Source organism: Bufo gargarizans, chromosome 1 (genome assembly GCF_014858855.1).
Source record: "Bufo gargarizans isolate SCDJY-AF-19 chromosome 1, ASM1485885v1, whole genome shotgun sequence".
Taxonomy (NCBI): Eukaryota; Metazoa; Chordata; class Amphibia; order Anura; family Bufonidae; genus Bufo; species Bufo gargarizans.
This window is the reverse complement of record NC_058080.1, coordinates 588,488,654-588,506,022: the sequence shown is the minus strand read 5'-3', so window position 1 is coordinate 588,506,022 and position 17,369 is coordinate 588,488,654.

The following is a 17,369-nucleotide window of genomic DNA, read 5'->3' as shown; positions in this document are numbered from 1 at the left end:
GAGGTTGGGTGGTAAAGCTAAAAAAGTCTCTGAGTTAGTGCTTGATACTGAATGAGTGGAAATATTTAGTGGACTAATGTTGTAATGAGGGGTCAAAGGCTCTTTATTATTCTCAATAGTGTTCGTTTCGGAATTAGATGTGTTAGATTGAAAGTTGGAGCTCTGAAATGACTGATTTGGTTTCCCTGATGGAGGTGTCAAGTAAACGGATTGGTTTGGAATGGATGTAAGTCCTGTTCTGGGTGACCGAATTGGGGGGAGTGGTCTTAGTTGCTTTGTTGTGTTCTGGAATGTTGGCTTTAATCTGTTCTGGGATTTTGATTCATGGGATAACTTATAGACTTTATTAGTGGTTGTAGGATAATGGCTGATCTTAGCCATATTACTATTGTAGAAAGTCTTACCCTGAAAGGGTTTAGATTGGTGGATGTATGTTGTAAGATGTTGGGTATTGTGTCTATTGTTGGGTCTATTGGAGGAAAATTCATTAGATGGTGTATCGCGTTTCCTATCCCATAGACGAATTTTTTTGGAATTATAATCTTGTAGATCGCGTAATAGTTTTTTGCATTTCCTTGAGACTTCATTGAACTCAAAGGACCTGAAGTGATTAAAAAATGGATACTCTGACTCCTCCTGAAAGGAAGATTTCGTAAGCCACTGCCCTAACTGTGTACCTATATCACTGCACAAATCTTTACGCTTTTGGATTAACAGATCAAGGAGAGAGAGAGAGCAAAAGTCACTGATTTTCAACCATTCTGTAGTAAACGATGTATCATTAGTGAAAGTTGGTTTTAAAGATAGTCTCAGTCCACGAGGGAACCAACCCCATGATTTTATAGATGGATAGAAAGAACCAATCCATTTCATTGCGAACGAAATTTTTGATTAGTTCAGAAATGTTACCGGGGGATTCTCCAGTGGTTCCGTTTCTAAGATTGTTCTCATCCATAGTCGATGGTAACTTAATGTTGCTTTGTTGTACATCTATTGGAATTCCATTAGGTAGCGGAAACTCTGGAAAAATTGGTAGTCTTTGTACTTCCTTCCAAGCTCTTTTAAACAAGCTGGGTAGGTCATTCTTGAGATAGGTCCGACCTAAGTCAGCCACTGCTCCCCTGGTCGACCGTTGGTCTCCCATCGGTCGAACAATAGATCAGGGACAGAAAGAAAAAAGAGGGGGTTAATCACCTGACTTCTCTAAAAGAGGATCAGGAAACTTAACTCACAGGGCGCCAATAGGTATGGATACAGAATTTTACTATATTAAAACATAAGGTTGTAAATTATAACAACCACCAGAATCTGTGCAATTTAAAATCTATGTAGTTTAAATTTTATGCACTTTAAAAGAAGGCTGCCAATGGGATAAAACTAGCTAGGAACGTGTACCTAGACAAGAATAGGCAGTTTGAGGAAAAAAGATTTTTATCCCATATGGAGGCGCCACTCTTAGGGTAGTAGTCTGCAGTAATTATATGTTCATAAAAAATAGTATTCATAAAATGACTTTATCAGACTAAAAATAAGATATATACTAGATATTTAGCCAGTAGTATGTAAACCAAATCTATATAGAAAAAAACTTGGTTTATACTCACTTCACCCAGGAGGAGAGATGGGGGATAAACTCAAAACACCCCCAAACCCTTCCTCCTGCGCCTGGCTCGCTTCTAGATAGTCAGGAAATAAACGGCAGTCCTTCAACTGGAACTTCTTGTTAATTCCTTTTATTGGGTAGTCAGGATGGGGTGAGGAAAAGGCTCAACGCGTTTCGGGGATATATAAGTCCCCTTCATCAGGAGCATGTCTGCTGGTGAACAAACCAGCTTATTTAAATCAAATGTGGCGCCAAAAACGGATTGTAAAGCGTCACTTCCGGTTTGCGCCCACCTTATGCGTTCCAGCGTGGAACGCAAACCGGGAGTGAAAGCCAGAGCGCACCAGAAACACAAACAGAAGTTGGCAGATTCATCATAGTACTTAGCCAATGTTCGGCTCTAACAAATATAGCAATGTATATATGGATATCTTAAGTAAACTCGGCATATATTAAAAGCATAGTCCTTCTCCGGCTGCAGGTCCGGGACCGGAAGTGACGTCACCCCCGGTCTTCCGATTCCCGGAGGCTCATAAAAATGAAAAATTAACAGGGACCTGACATAATCAGACATTAGAAGCATAGGGGACAAAAAATAGAGGTAAAATTGCTTGAAACGAGTGACTGTGTAATGCGTTGACTCGATGTTGAATCCGACTCCCCGCCCACTTCCGGTGAGTGGAACGCAAATGGACGGACTGAGGCTATTTCCTGTATATAGTAATTATTGGACATAGGGAATGTAGAACATAGCAAATAGGGGGTTCTAACTGGTGAACGATGATTCCAATAGGCATTGTGTATAACATAAATGGACATGAAGTGTACTAATACAAATGTTTGAAAAATAAAAAAATATATATATACAAAAAAAAAATATATATATATATAATATAATAAAAACTAAATTTTGATTAAAATAATGGATAATATATAAATAAATAAATATAAATATAGAGAAGTACTAAAACATCAGTGAAAGAGATCTGATATATATATAGAAATGGACCATCAGAAAAGGGGGGATAATATAATGGGCCTGAAAGATAATTAATAGTATTATGTAGAGGTTGGTTTCTCCATCTTCCCGATTAAATATCTGATTTGTTTTTTTTTGGGGGGTATCAATAGTTGGTATATTCTAATGTTTCATTTAGGCCATGAGGAGATAAAGTGTTTAGACGGAAGATCCAGTGCATTTCCTTTCTGCACAATGTTTGATAGGACTGTGTTATATGTTCTAGCGGAGTTAGTTTTAGTAACGCAGAATTACAGTTGTGTTTCTCCAGAAAATGTCTAGAGACACTATGTGTGATGACTCCTCGCTTTATGTTTGACCTGTGTTCCGTCATTCTGTCCCTCACTGTTTGGGTAGTTCTCCCTACATATTTAAAATTGCATGGGCAGGTTAACAGGTAAACTACATTCCTGGTATTACAGCTGATTTCTTGTCTAAATTTCCATATATCATTTGTTGAAATTATGAGTTCAGTTATCCCCTGATTCATCATCACACAGCATTTGCATCTAGCAATCCCACATCTATATATCCCTTGTTTGGTAACTTTTTGTTTCGGGTTTGAAATATTTTTACTGATGGTTGTTAGTTTGGGACATGACGGTGCTAGTATATTTTTCAAAGTTTGTGCCCTCCTAAAGATGATAGACGTATTAGTTGGTAGTACGTCTTTGAGGATTGGGTCTTTTAGAAGAATCCCCCAATGTTTGTTCATAATTCTTTTAATTTCACTGTGTTTGGTATTATATCTTGTTATCAGATTGTACTGATAAGGGTTTTTTTCACTGTTGGATGTTTTCAAAGTTGACTTTAGGGCTGAATCTTGATCAAAAGTGAGTGTTCTTTCTGCGGAAGATTTGATCAGTTGTTTAGGATAGCCTTTTTCAATGAACCTAGTCTTCAGGACTTTCATTTGCTTTTCTAGAACTTCTTTCTCTGAGCAATTCCGTCTTACCCTTTTCATCTGACTAAATGGGATATTGCGTTTCCACTTCGATAGATGACAACTGGAAAAATCCAGGTAGCTATTAGCATCCACATGTTTGAAATAAGTGCTTGTTTGTATAGTGTTCGCAATAACTTCTAGTTTCAAATCTAGAAAGACGGCTTTGGTCTGGTCACATTCAAGACTGAATTCTAATCCCCAATCATTTTGATTTAAACCCTCCACAAATCTTAAAAGATCATCTTCCTTCCCATCCCAGATCAGGATGATGTCATCTATGTACCTGCGGTAAAACATGATTCTGGGATGGGAAAGAAGGCCTTGGCGAGTCTCAAATAGTCCTACAAAGAGATTCGCGTAAGCAGGGGCAAATTTTGTGCCCATCGCGGTGCCTTTAGTTTGTAAATAAAATTTGTCATTAAAAAGAAAATAATTATGATTGAGGATGAATTCAATAGACTTCATTAAAAATTCTTTTTGTGTCATAGGAAGTGACGAGTCTTTCTCGAGAAAAAACTGTACCGAATTTAGGCCCAAATCATGACGAATGTTGCTATAAAGTGACGTGACATCTAGGGTGGCCCAGTGGTATTCCTCTCTCCAGCTAAATGTCTTAAGGGAGTTGATCAAATCAGATGAGTCACGAAGATAGGAAGGAAGCTGTTTCACGTAACCCTGAAGAAATCTGTCAACATATGCGGAAAGATTGGATGTTAATGAATCTATTCCAGAGATAATCGGTCTGTGCATCAGACTTAGTCTCAACAGCCAGTCTGATATATAGGTGCGTGTACCTATTTAATCTGCTGCACCATTAATAATTAATCTGTTCAGTTAGAGTTAGGCATATGGTGCTATGTAATTGTGGGATTTCTGCGCCAATGTCCTCCTCTGACTCCACATCCTCCACCTTGTCCTCAGCCTCCACTGTAGGCAGAGTACTGAGTGGTCCTGCAGCATAGCTCCTATGCAAAGCACGGTGTTGTGATGTGGTTCTGCACCTAGTCAGCCTGGGCGAACTGAGTCACACCGGGGAGATGCTGCTCCACGTTATCAACTATGAAATCAAATCCTCATCAACTGGAGATAGGAAACATGGTCACAGATAACGGGAACAACATTCTGTGTGCGCTGCATAAGGGAGTTTTTTTGCCCAGCAGGGTTTGAATTTAATTCTATTTCTGTCATGGTCTTACCTTCTTGCTGTTCTCCTTCGTTTGACATGTGCTGGCGGCCATCTTGGTTTCTGGGTTTCTTGTAGCCTCCCACCCTGCGGCTTCTCCTTCCCACTGGGAGGCGCTGGATGCCTAGCTCATATATATAGGAGGTCTGTGGCTTCAGTTCCTTGCTTGGTCCTCCTGTGTTCACATGCTTCTAAGACTGCTGCTGCTTCTGGTTCCTGATCCTGGCTTCGTCTGACTACCCTGCTGGTTCCTGATCCAGGCTTCGTCTGACTACCCTGCTGGTTCCTGATCCAGGCTTCGTCTGACTACCCTTCTGGTTCCTGACCTCTGGCTTCGCAAGACCCTGCTTCGGTTTAGCCATCCGTTTGGACTTTTGCCTTACAGCTTGATTTTCAATAAAGCCTTCTTATTTCCACTTATCTCTTGTTATACGTCTGGTTCATGGTTCCATGACATTAGGACCAAGCCATGAATTCTGACGGTACAGGGCCATCCTCGCTACCTACGCTGGTTGCCAGACTTGATCAGCAGGATCACCTGTTGGGTCGGTTCGCTGTGGCGTTGCAAACCCTGCTCGAACGCACGGCTCATTTAGCTTCCGTTGCCGATGGGTCGGTTGTCGCTCCTGGGCCCGCTCCTACTGCCGCTCCGGTTGTTGCGCCAGAGTCTACCCCGACACCTGTTGCTGCGCCTGCGGTGTTTCGGGGTATGACCGGTTCTGCCCCCCTTCCACAGCGCTTTGGGGGAGAGCCAACTCAGTGCCGAGGTTTCCTTAACCAGGTGGGCATTTATTTTGAGTTGCTGCCACATGCCTTTCCTACTGAGAGATCAAAGGTGGGCTTCTTGATCTCGCTGCTCTCGGACAAGGCCTTGGCCTGGGCCAGTCCTTTATGGGAGAACAACAATCCGGTGGTTGCCGAGTTTTCCGGTTTTGTTGCTTCTCTTCGGAAGGTATTCGATGTGCCGGCTCGTGCTGCCTCTGCTGCGAAGCTCCTTATGTCCATCAGACAGGGTTCACGATCCGTAGCTGAATACGCCATTGAGTTTCGTACCCTGGCAGCAGAGGTGGGCTGGAATAATGAGGCTCTGGTCGCTGCTTTCTCTCATGGTCTCTCGGATGCCTTGAAGGATGAGGTTGCAGCTAAGGACCTACCAGTGGAGCTCGAGTCTCTTATTTCTTTCCTGATTTTGATTGACACCAGACTCAGGGAGAGACCTTCCTTTAAGGAGAGCCTGCGGAGGTCTTCTAACAGATTGGCGCCTACGTTTGCTGTCCCACCCGTGCCTCCCTCTCCTCCCACGCCTCCTGGGGATGACTTGTCTGGAGGTGAACCCATGCAGCTGGGGTTTGCTCGCCTGTCCGAGGGGGAGAGGGTACTCCGGAGACGCGAGGGCCGATGCATGTACTGTGGTCTCGGTGGGCATTTTCGGTTGGCATGCCCGAACCGTCCGGGAAACGCTCGCACCTGAGATCCTGTCGGGGGCAGATCTTGGGTGGAGTCTCCTCGTCCCCGGTTTCCCGTGTTGACAAACCACTGATTACTGTTGTCCTCTCCTGGGTCGGGGGCTCGGTGACGACCCAGGCGTTGGTGGACTCTGGTGCTGGTGGTTTGTTCATTGATAGTGTGTTCGTTGCCGCCAATTCCATTCCTCTGCAGCCTCGAGGTTCCCCACTGGCTCTTGAGGCGATAGACGGCAGACCCCTTCTGCCGCCACACGTGACTCATGAGACCCTTCCAGTGGGGATGGCCATTGGTGCCGTTCACAGAGAGTCGGTCTGTCTCCAGGTTATTTCGTCTCCACACTACTCGGTGGTCTTGGGGTACCCCTGGCTCCAGAAGCATAATCCGACTTTCGATTGGAGATCGCCCGAGATCCTCTCGTGGTCACCGCAGTGTGGGGCTAGTTGCATCCATGGGCCTGTCAAGTTGCTGTGTACTTCCTCGGACTCTCTGTTGCCTCCTGAATACGAGGAGTACCGGGATGTATTCGATAAGGTGCGTGCGGTTGCCCTACCTCCGCACCGCCCATACGATTGTGCCATAGAGTTACAATCTGGTGCCGTTCCTCCTCGTGGCAAAGTCTATCCACTGTCGGTAGCGGAGAATGAGGCCATGGAGGAGTACGTGAGGGAGGCGCTTTCACACGGACACATTCGCAAATCCTCGTCCCCGGCAGGGGCTGGATTTTTCTTTGTGAAAAAGAAGGGCGGTGAGTTGAGGCCTTGCATCGATTACAGGGGTCTCAATCGCATCACGATCAAGAACGCTTACCCGATACCCTTGATTTCCGAGCTGTTCGATCGCCTCAAAGGGGCCACGGTCTTTACCAAACTCGACCTGAGGGCGGCATATAACCTGGTAAGGATCAAGGCGGGCGATGAGTGGAAGACCGCGTTTAACACCAGGACCGGTCATTATGAATCCTTGGTTATGTCCTTTGGGTTGTGCAATGCGCCCGCAGTCTTCCAGGAATTCATCAACGATGTTTTCCGTGACCTGTTGCAGCAGTGTGTGGTGGTCTATTTGGATGACATCTTGGTATATTCTGAATCCATGGAGGCCCACATTCTGGATGTCAGACGAGTGTTGCAACGGTTACGAGAGAACAAGCTGTTCGGTAAGCTTGAGAAATGCGAATTTCACCGATCCCAGGTAACCTTCTTAGGTTACATCATTTCCGCTGAGGGGTTCTCCATGGATCCTGAGAAGGTTTCGGCTGTCTTACAGTGGCCCCAGCCCAGTGGTCTTCGTGCCCTGCAGCGCTTTTTGGGCTTCGCCAATTATTATCGGAAGTTCATCAGGGACTTTTCCATGCTAGCCAAGCCTCTCACGGATCTGACCAGGAAGGGCAGTAATCCCCAGGTCTGGCCGCTCGAGGCCATCCGAGCTTTTGAGGCTCTAAAGTCCGCCTTTGTGTCGGCTCCGATTCTGTCGCATCCCAACCCTGGGTTGCCTTTTGTCCTCGAGGTGGACGCGTCTGAGACGGGAGTAGGCGCCCTTCTGTCTCAGCGTAGAACACCAGAGGGTCCTCTGCTTCCTTGTGGGTTTTACTCCCGGAAACTGTCTTCCGCGGAGTGCAACTATCAGATTGGTGACAGGGAGTTATTGGCCATCGTGCAGGCCCTTAAAGAATGGAGGCACTTGCTCGAGGGCTCGGTGGTTCCGGTTCTCATCCTGACGGACCACAAGAATCTGACCTACCTCTCTGAGGCCAAGAGATTGACACCACGTCAGGCCAGATGGGCTCTGTTCTTGTCACGTTTTAATTACGTGGTCTCCTACCTACCCGGTTCACAGAACATCAGAGCGGATGCCTTATCACGGCAGTACTCCGAGCTGTCCGGGGAGGATTCCGACTTCGGTCATACCTCCGAATCAGATCCTGGCCGCCATTCGCACCAGCCTGACCTCTCCCCTGGGTGAGCAGATTTTGGCGGCTCAATCTGATGCTCCCTCTGGGAGACCCAACGGCAGATGTTTTGTGCCTGAGGAGTTGCGCACTCGGTTGTTGCGAACCTACCATAACTCCAAGGCCGCGGGGCATCCTGGAAAGAATCAGCTGTCCTGGGCTGTTTCACGTCTGTTCTGGTGGCCTTCTCTACGTTCCGACATCGCCGCATATGTAGCGGCATGCTCCGTTTGTGCCCAGAGTAAGTCCCCTCGGCACCTTCCGTTGGGCCTTTTGCAACCCATAGCCACCGGGGAGCGTCCATGGTCACACCTGGGGATGGATTTCATTGTGGACCTCCCTGCATCCCGAGGCCATACGGTCATTCTCATGATTGTGGATCGGTTTTCCAAAATGTGCCACTGTGTTCCTCTCAAGAAGTTACCCTCTGCACAAGAGTTGGCCACGATTTTTGCCAGGGAGGTCTTCCGGTTGCACGGTTTGCCCAAGGAGATTGTGTCGGATCGGGGGAGTCAGTTTGTGTCCAGGTTCTGGCGCGCCTTTTGCTCCCAGTTGGGGATTCATCTCTCTTTCTCCTCGGCCTACCACCCTCAGTCCAATGGGGCCGCAGAACGATCCAATCAGGCCTTGGAGCAATTCCTTCATTGCTATGTCTCCGATCACCAAGACAATTGGGTTGACCTCCTGCCTTGGGCTGAGTTTGCCAGGAACACGGCGGTGAACTCTTCCTCTGGGACGTCTCCCTTCATGGCCAATTATGGGTTCCAACCTGCCGTGTTACCGGAGGTATTCTCTCCCCAGGATATTCCGGCTGTGGAGGATCACCTTTCCGTCCTACGTGCTTCTTGGGTACAGATCCAGAGGTCCCTTGAGGTCTCTGCGCAGCGCCAGAGACTCCAGGCTGATCGCAGACGAGCGCCCGCTCCTTCCTACCAGGTCGGAGACCGCGTATGGTTGTCCACCTGCAACCTCAACCTTCGAGTGCCCACTCCCAAGCTGGCGCCTCGCTTTGTTGGTCCCTTCCGAGTGCTTCGCAGGGTAAACCCGGTAGCCTATGCCCTTGCGCTTCCTCCTGGCATGCGGATCTCCAACGTGTTTCATGTCTCCCTGTTGAAGCCACTGGTGTATAATCGTTTCACTTCCTCGGTTCCTCGGCCTCGTCCGGTCCAAGTGGGCAATCGTGAGGAGTATGAGGTGAGCAATATCCTGGACTCACGCCTGGTCCGCGGTCGGGTGCAGTTTTTGGTCCATTGGCGTGGTTATGGTCCAGAGGAGCGTTCCTGGGTTCCCTCCGCAGATGTCCATGCTCCTGCCTTGCTCCGAGCCTTCCACGCACGCTTCCCTCAGAAACCGTTCTTTACTCCGCGGAGGAGGGGCCCTTGAGGGGGAGGTACTGTCATGGTCTTACCTTCTTGCTGTTCTCCTTCGTTTGACATGTGCTGGTGGCCATCTTGGTTTCTGGGTTTCTTGTAGCCTCCCACCCTGCGGCTTCTCCTTCCCACTGGGAGGAGCTGGATGCCTAGCTCATATATATAGGAGGTCTGTGGCTTCAGTTCCTTGCTTGGTCCTCCTGTGTTCACATGCTTCTAAGACTGCTGCTGCTTCTGGTTCCTGATCCTGGCTTCGTCTGACTACCCTGCTGGTTCCTGATCCAGGCTTCGTCTGACTACCCTGCTGGTTCCTGATCCAGGCTTCGTCTGACTACCCTTCTGGTTCCTGACCTCTGGCTTCGCAAGACCCTGCTTCGGTTTAGCCATCCGTTTGGACTTTTGCCTTACAGCTTGATTTTCAATAAAGCCTTCTTATTTCCACTTATCTCTTGTTGTACGTCTGGTTCATGGTTCCATGACAATTTCACATCAGCCAGGGTTTAGTATTCCTGTAGTGATTAATGTGGTAATAGCACCATCTAGTGGTGTTATATTGTATTGCACCTTGTTTTTCTTGTTTCAAAGACTGTGGTATTGTGGGTGGTACAAAGCATTGGGGGAGGGCAAAGCATCCTGGGAAAGAGAAGTCTCTAGTCTGCAGTCTCCAGGACACAGTACAGAGCTGTTCTCCTGCATATCTCCTGCTTAAACTCCTCCATCCTGATAAAAGTATATCTGGTGAGAGGTCTATCTTTGTTTCAGGAACATTATGTTATGCAGAGCTGTTTAGTCAGTTGTATTGTTACTCAGGGAAGTTTTTAGCTAGCCATGTAATCTTATGTAGAGGCATTCATTTTATCACATGCTTCATTGTTATGAAAGTGTTATAGTACATGCAATCAATACTTATTCATGTTATTTGTATTCTTATAGTTTTACCACTCAATTACTCCTGTTTTGCTAATAAACAAGTTAAACTACAAAGAACAGTCCTCTTATTTGGAAGACAGGAATGGTTTATGCTGAATGTCAGACTGCACACTGTACAGTAAAACAGATGCTAGTCACCAGTGATAGTGAATCTGACTATATAGATTCGCCATCACACACGCAGTCCTGCATACAAGATTGCAGCAGTTGCCATACAGTCACAAGAAGTGAGAGTGCAGCCCCCAGCCAGTGCAGCACGATCCAGACCACACTGAAGACCGTTTCTACATAGACTGAGTCTGCACAGAGACATTAAGCAGCCAGCAAAAGGCACACATTGTTCGCTAGCCAGGCATCATCATACAGGACCAGGTCACAAGCAAGCTGCTCTAGCAAGTCCTCAATAAAAGAAAAGGCTGCTCTCACCTGTGCAGAAGCTGAGGCTGTGAAAATAAGGTCTTCCTTTGCTGCACAAGAGATGCAACTAAAGAAAGAGAGAGTTTTAAGGGAAAAAGAGATAGAATTCCTGAGGAAAAAGGGAGAATGTTACCGGAGGAAGAGAGAGCACGCGGGCAAGCGACGCTAGAAGAAGAGAGAGTACGCCTGCAAGCATCAAAGAAAAAAGAGAGAGCGTTACTGGAAGAAGAGAGAGTACGCCTGCAAGCGGAACTGGAAGAAGAGACAGCATGCCTGCAAGTGTCACTAGAAAAACTCACCGCAGAGAAAGAAGCGGCAGCAGCAGTGGCCATGGCGGCGTTCCTGGAAGCATTGGAATTCCCCGAAACCGAGAGACACAGCCAAGTACTTGGGCCAGACCTAGATGAACAAGATCTCAGAATATGTCCATCAGCATCCCGAGACAGAAGATGACTATGATCCAGAATATCAGCCAGTCTATACAGAGTATACCAAATATCAATTGGCACTACGGGAGAGACAGTATCTCTGCCTCCCAAAAAATGTAGACTGCCATTTTCTTTTCTGACTGGTCCTTATATAAATAAATCAATAGAATATATGTAAATGTATGTAAATAGGAAAAAATTCAAAAATAATAATAAAAAAATGAATGCAAGTTTTTCACATATAAAAATATTGGGTTGCTCAACCAGGAGTAATAATGGATAGGTGCACTGCTAAAAGACTCACCCAATCTAGTTGTAAATAAATAAATAAATAAATAGTAGCACGCAACATTTACAAGTGGAGTACATGTTTATTAACTAAAATCAGGACAATAGCTAAAATAATGACCAGCAATAAAAAATAGCAATGAATAAAAAAATAGCAATACATATAAAATAGTGATAGATCCAGGAGCATACACAAACAAATAAATTATTATCCCATAAATAGGTCCTTCACTAACTGCCGGCTGTCTCTGTTATATGGCAAATTCCATTAAACGATCGAAGCGCTGACATTAATAGTTACTTACCAACTACTGCCACCTTGTCTATACTGCAACAAATTGCTGTAAACTTGGATACATATATATACAGTACAGACCAAAAGTTTGGACACACCTTCTCATTCAAAGAGTTTTCTTTATTTTCATGACTATGAAAATTGTAGATTCACACTGAAGGCATCAAAACTATGAATTAACACATGTGGAATTATATACATAACAAAAAAGTGTGAAACAACTGACAATATGTCATTTTCTAGGTTCTTCAAAGTAGCCACCTTTTGCTTTGATCACTGCTTTGCACACTCTTGGCATTCTCTTGATGAGCTTCAAGAGGTAGTCACCTGAAATGGTTTTCACTTTACAGGTGTGCCCTGTCAGGTTTAATAAGTGGGATTTCTTGCCTTATAAATGGGGTTGGGACCATCAGTTGCGTTGTGGAGAAGTCAGGCGGATACACAGCTGATAGTTCTACTAAATAGACTGTTTGAATTTGTATTATGGCAAGAAAAAAGCAGCTAAGTAAAGAAAAACGAGTGGCCATCATTACTTTAAGAAATGAAGGTCAGTCAGTCCGAAAAATTGGGAAAACATTGAAAGTGTCCCCAAGTGCAGTCACAAAAACCATCAAGCGCTACAAAGAAACTGGCTCACATGCGGACCGCCCCAGGAAAGGAAGACCAAGAATAACCTCTGCTGCAGAGGATAAGTTCATCCGAGTCACCAGCCTCAGAAATCGCAGGTTAACAGCAGCTCAGATTAGAGACCAGGTCAATGCCACACAGAGTTCTAGCAGCAGACACATCTCTAGAACAACTGTTAAGAAGAGACTGTGTGAATCAGGCCTTCATGGTAGAATATCTGCTAGGAAACCACTGCTAAGGACAGGCAACATACAGAAGAGACTCGTTTGGGCTAAAGAACACAAGGAATGGACATTAGACCAGTGGAAATCTGTGCTTTGGTCTGATGAGTCCAAATTTGAGATCTTTGGTTCTAACCACCGTGCCTTTGTGCGACGCAGAAAAGGTGAACGGATGGACTCTACATGCCTGGTTCCCACCGTGAAGCATGGAGGAGGTGTGATGGTGTGGGGGTGCTTTGCTGGTGACACTGTTGAGGATTTATTCAAAATTGAAGGCATACTGAACCAGCATGGCTACCACAGCATCTTGCAGCGGCATGCTATTCCATCCGGTTTGCGTTTAGTTGGACCATCATTTATTTTTCAACAGGACAATGACCCCAAACATACCTTCAGGCTGTGTAAGGGCTATTTGACCATGAAGTAGAGTGATGGGGTGCTGCGCCAGATGACCTGGCCTCCACAGTCACCGGACCTGAACCCAATCGAGATGGTTTGAGGTGAGCTAGACCGCAGAGTGAAGGCAAAAGGGCCAACAAGTGCTAAGCATCTCTGGGAACTCCTTCAAGACTGTTGAAAGACCATTTCAAGTGACTACCTCTTGAAGCTCATCAAGAGAATGCCAAGAGTGTGCAAAGCAGTAATCAGAGCAAAAGGTGGCTACTTTGAAGAACCTAAAATATGACATATTTTCAGTTGTTTCACACTTTTTTGTTATGTATATACTTCCACATGTGTTCATTTATAGTTTTGATGCCTTCAGTGTGAATCTACAATTTTCATAGTCATGAAAATAAAGAAAACTCTTTGAATGAGGTGTGTCCAAACTTTTGGTCTGTACTGTATATATATTCTCTATTCTATGCTGCTACAATTATATTAGAATATGGAAGTGAACTGAACTTGTCTTATTCCCCTCTGTGAATTGGAACACTATCTAACTCAGGTGCTGCTACATAAACTATGATATTTATGGGATATTAATTTATTTGTTTGTGTATCCTTCTGGATCTATCACTATTTTAAATGTATTGCTATTTTTTATTCATTGCTATTTTTTATTGCTGGTCATTATTTTAGCTATTTTCCTGATTTTAGTTAATAAACACATACTCCACTTGTAAGGCCCCTTTCACAGGGGCGAGATTTCCGCGCGGCTGCAATGTGTGAGGTGAACGCATTGCACCCGCACTGAATCCGGACCCATTCATTTCTATGGGGCCGTGCAGATAAGCAGTGATTTTCACGCATCACTTGTGCATTAGGTGAAAATCGCAGCATGCTCCTCTATGTGCTTTTTCCAAGCAACACAGTCCCCATAGAATTGAAGGGGTTTGCGTGAAAATCGCAAGCAGATGTGGTGTGATTTTCACGCACGGTTTCTAGGAAACGATCGGGATGGAGATCCGATCATTATTATTTTCCCTTATAATATGGTTATAAGGGAAAATAATAGCATTCTTAATACAGATATTTATTCCATGATCCATATGAGGTATGGTGATTTAGATATAGTGTATTGTATAGTATTATGGACATATATAGATATAGATAGATATATAGATAGATAGAAAGATAGATAACCTCTGTATTAAAAAATAATTATACAATATTACACTAATTATACTATATGTAAATTTATATATAATATAAATATATAAAATATATTTATATATAATAAATCAACATAGCAGCAACGCTGTATATATTGGTCTATTTTTATAGTGTCTGTGTATCGTGGCTCACCCGTATCTGCTACTATGGTTAGGGTGTTCTGTTTTTGTGGATGCTTCACCTGTTCATCCTATATAGCAAATGTAGTATACGCAAAAGGTAAAAACAGGCACTCACCAGCTGGCAGGTCTATAAGTGATGTCTTTATATAATAAAATGGCATATAAAATTGCGCAAATTATTACACATAAAATTCATAAAAGTTCAAATACAAACAATATATAAATTACACTGGGGACACAGTTGTGAGTCTATCTCAGTATATACAAGCTATCTAGATGGCTGAATTGATCTTCATCACTATGGAAATCCTATATATTCAAAAGGTGCTCAATTGTGCATATAATTCACTTGTGATAATAAATAATCCTATAGATCCGAATAAAAATACAATAATAAGTGTCTAATAATAGAAACGTGTCCTGTGAAAAATGAAGAAAATATGAATATAAATATGAATATATATCTTGGTGTCATATGATGAGAGTCTTTTGGAAACTTGAATACAACTCCTTGTGTGGGAGTTGTAACTATGTCCATCCAATGAAACAATAGTGTCGATAGCGCTTGTGCACAAAATATGCGGTTAAAGTTGGATAAGGTGCAAAAGATGGTGATCGGGTTTTGTAACTGGGGCGTCCCCCTTGTTTTTCAAAACCCTCTTACCTTGCCCTTGAAAGTGACCGTCCTTAACGGGGTTACCACTCTATGTTCTTTGTATCTCCTCCATGTGTGTGGGATCCAATACTTCAGGTTCTCTGCTGGCGTTCCACGTGGTTACTTCCTTGCGTGTCACTGGTGTGTTTACAGGACATATGTAAATCTTCCAATGTCCAACACTGTAGATAATAGGTCTATATTCGGGTTCGGGTGGGTAGTTTAACACTCGCAGGACCAGCCAGACGCGTTTTGAGGGTTCGCCCTCTTCCTCAGTGGCTATAATGCGAGTACTACCCTACTTCTTTAAATACTGCGGCTTTCAGACACCCCCACCCAAAACCCGACAAGAATTATTCACATTCAGATTAACTCTTCATTGTCCCTTCATTGCATACTATTCATCTGTATCCCTATACTTATATCTTAAAACTTTAATCTGTATCCTTATACTTATATCTTAAAACTTTAAAACCTTTAATTTCTAGAAACTTTTTAAACATAAATAAATTAAAAATGCCATAAATAGACTTCTATACTCGATTTTATTTGGACTCGATTCCTTTCCTTTGTACTCTCTCAATTGAATTCGAGATCTATTAGCTGTATGTTGGGTCCTCCATTTCTCAATCAACATTACCCCCACAATGTCAACTATCCCTCTATTTCTTTGATATAGGAAGTCCCAGTCTTAAAATAGTCCCAGGACACAACAGAAAAACGGAAAACGCAAAAAACGCATTGCATATCAAAAAACCGCATATGCGTTTTCAATGCGTTTTCAATGTGTTTTCTCTATATTTCCACCCCCATATCAATCTCCATAATTTCCATACAGATTAATATGTTACCTCCATAATTAAGGCCCAAATTCAAGTAATTATTGGGTGAAGGTATATATTCAACCCTATAGCTAATCTCAGATGTTTTTTAATGTTTGTATGGTATACATTCTTTACAAGGTAAGGGGAGGGGTTATAAAAAACCGAACAGTTCAAAATCCGAATTTAGTCCTCTTGGGAGGAGTGTTTGAAAATCAAAAATTTGCCTGGATTCCTGCCTGGACATCCTGGCGATATGGTCTCCGCCCCTCCAATGGACATCTACCTTTTCAAAGGCCGCGAAGACCATACCTTCAGGATTTTTGTTATGGCATTGTTTATAGTGTAATGAAAGAGAGTGCTTTTCATAGCCATTTTTTATGTTAGTGATTAGGGATGAGCGAACTCGAACTGTATAGTTCGGGTTCGTACTGAATTTTGGGGTGTCCGTGACACGGACCCGAACCCGGACATTTTCGTAAAAGTCCGGGTTCGGGTTCGGTGTTCGTCGCTTTCTTCGCGCTTTTGTGACGCTTTCTTGGCGCTTTTTGAAAGGCTGCAAAGCAGCCAATCAACAAGCGTCATACTACTTGCCCCAAGAGGCCATCACAGCCATGCCTACTATTGGCATGGCTGTGATTGGCCAGAGCACCATGTGACCCAGCCTCTATTTAAGCTGGAGTCACATAGCGCCGCCCGTCACTCTGCTCTGATTAGCGTAGGGAGAGGTTGCGGCTGCGACAGTAGGGCGAGATTAGGCAGATTAACTCCTCCAAAGGACTTGATTAACTGATCGATCTGCAGCTGTGGATCATTGAGCTGCTGATCCTCAATTGCTCACTGTTTTTAGGCTGCCCAGACCGTTTGTCAGTCACATTTTTCTGGGGTGATCGGCGGCCATTTTGTGTCTTGTGGTGCGCCAGCACAAGCTGCGACCAAGTGCATTTAACCCTCAATGGTGTGGTTGTTTTTTGGCTAAAGCCTACATCAGGGTGAAGCTGTCACACCAAGTGCATTTAACCAGCAATAGTCTGTTCATTTTTTGGCCATATACAAAATCAGGGGCAAGCTGCGCCTGTCACCAAGTGCATTTAACCCTCAATGGTGTGGTTGTTTTTTGGCTAAAGCCTACATCAGGGTGAAGCTGTCACACCAAGTGCATTTAACCAGCAATAGTCTGTTCATTTTTTGGCCATATACAAAATCAGGGGCAAGCTGCGCCTGTCACCAAGTGCATTTAACCCTCAATGGTGTGGTTGTTTTTTGGCTAAAGCCTACATCAGGGTGAAGCTGTCACACCAAGTGCATTTAACCAGCAATAGTCTGTTCATTTTTTGGCCATATACAAAATCAGGGGCAAGCTGCGCCTGTCACCAAGTGCATTTAACCCTCAATGGTGTGGTTGTTTTTTGGCTAAAG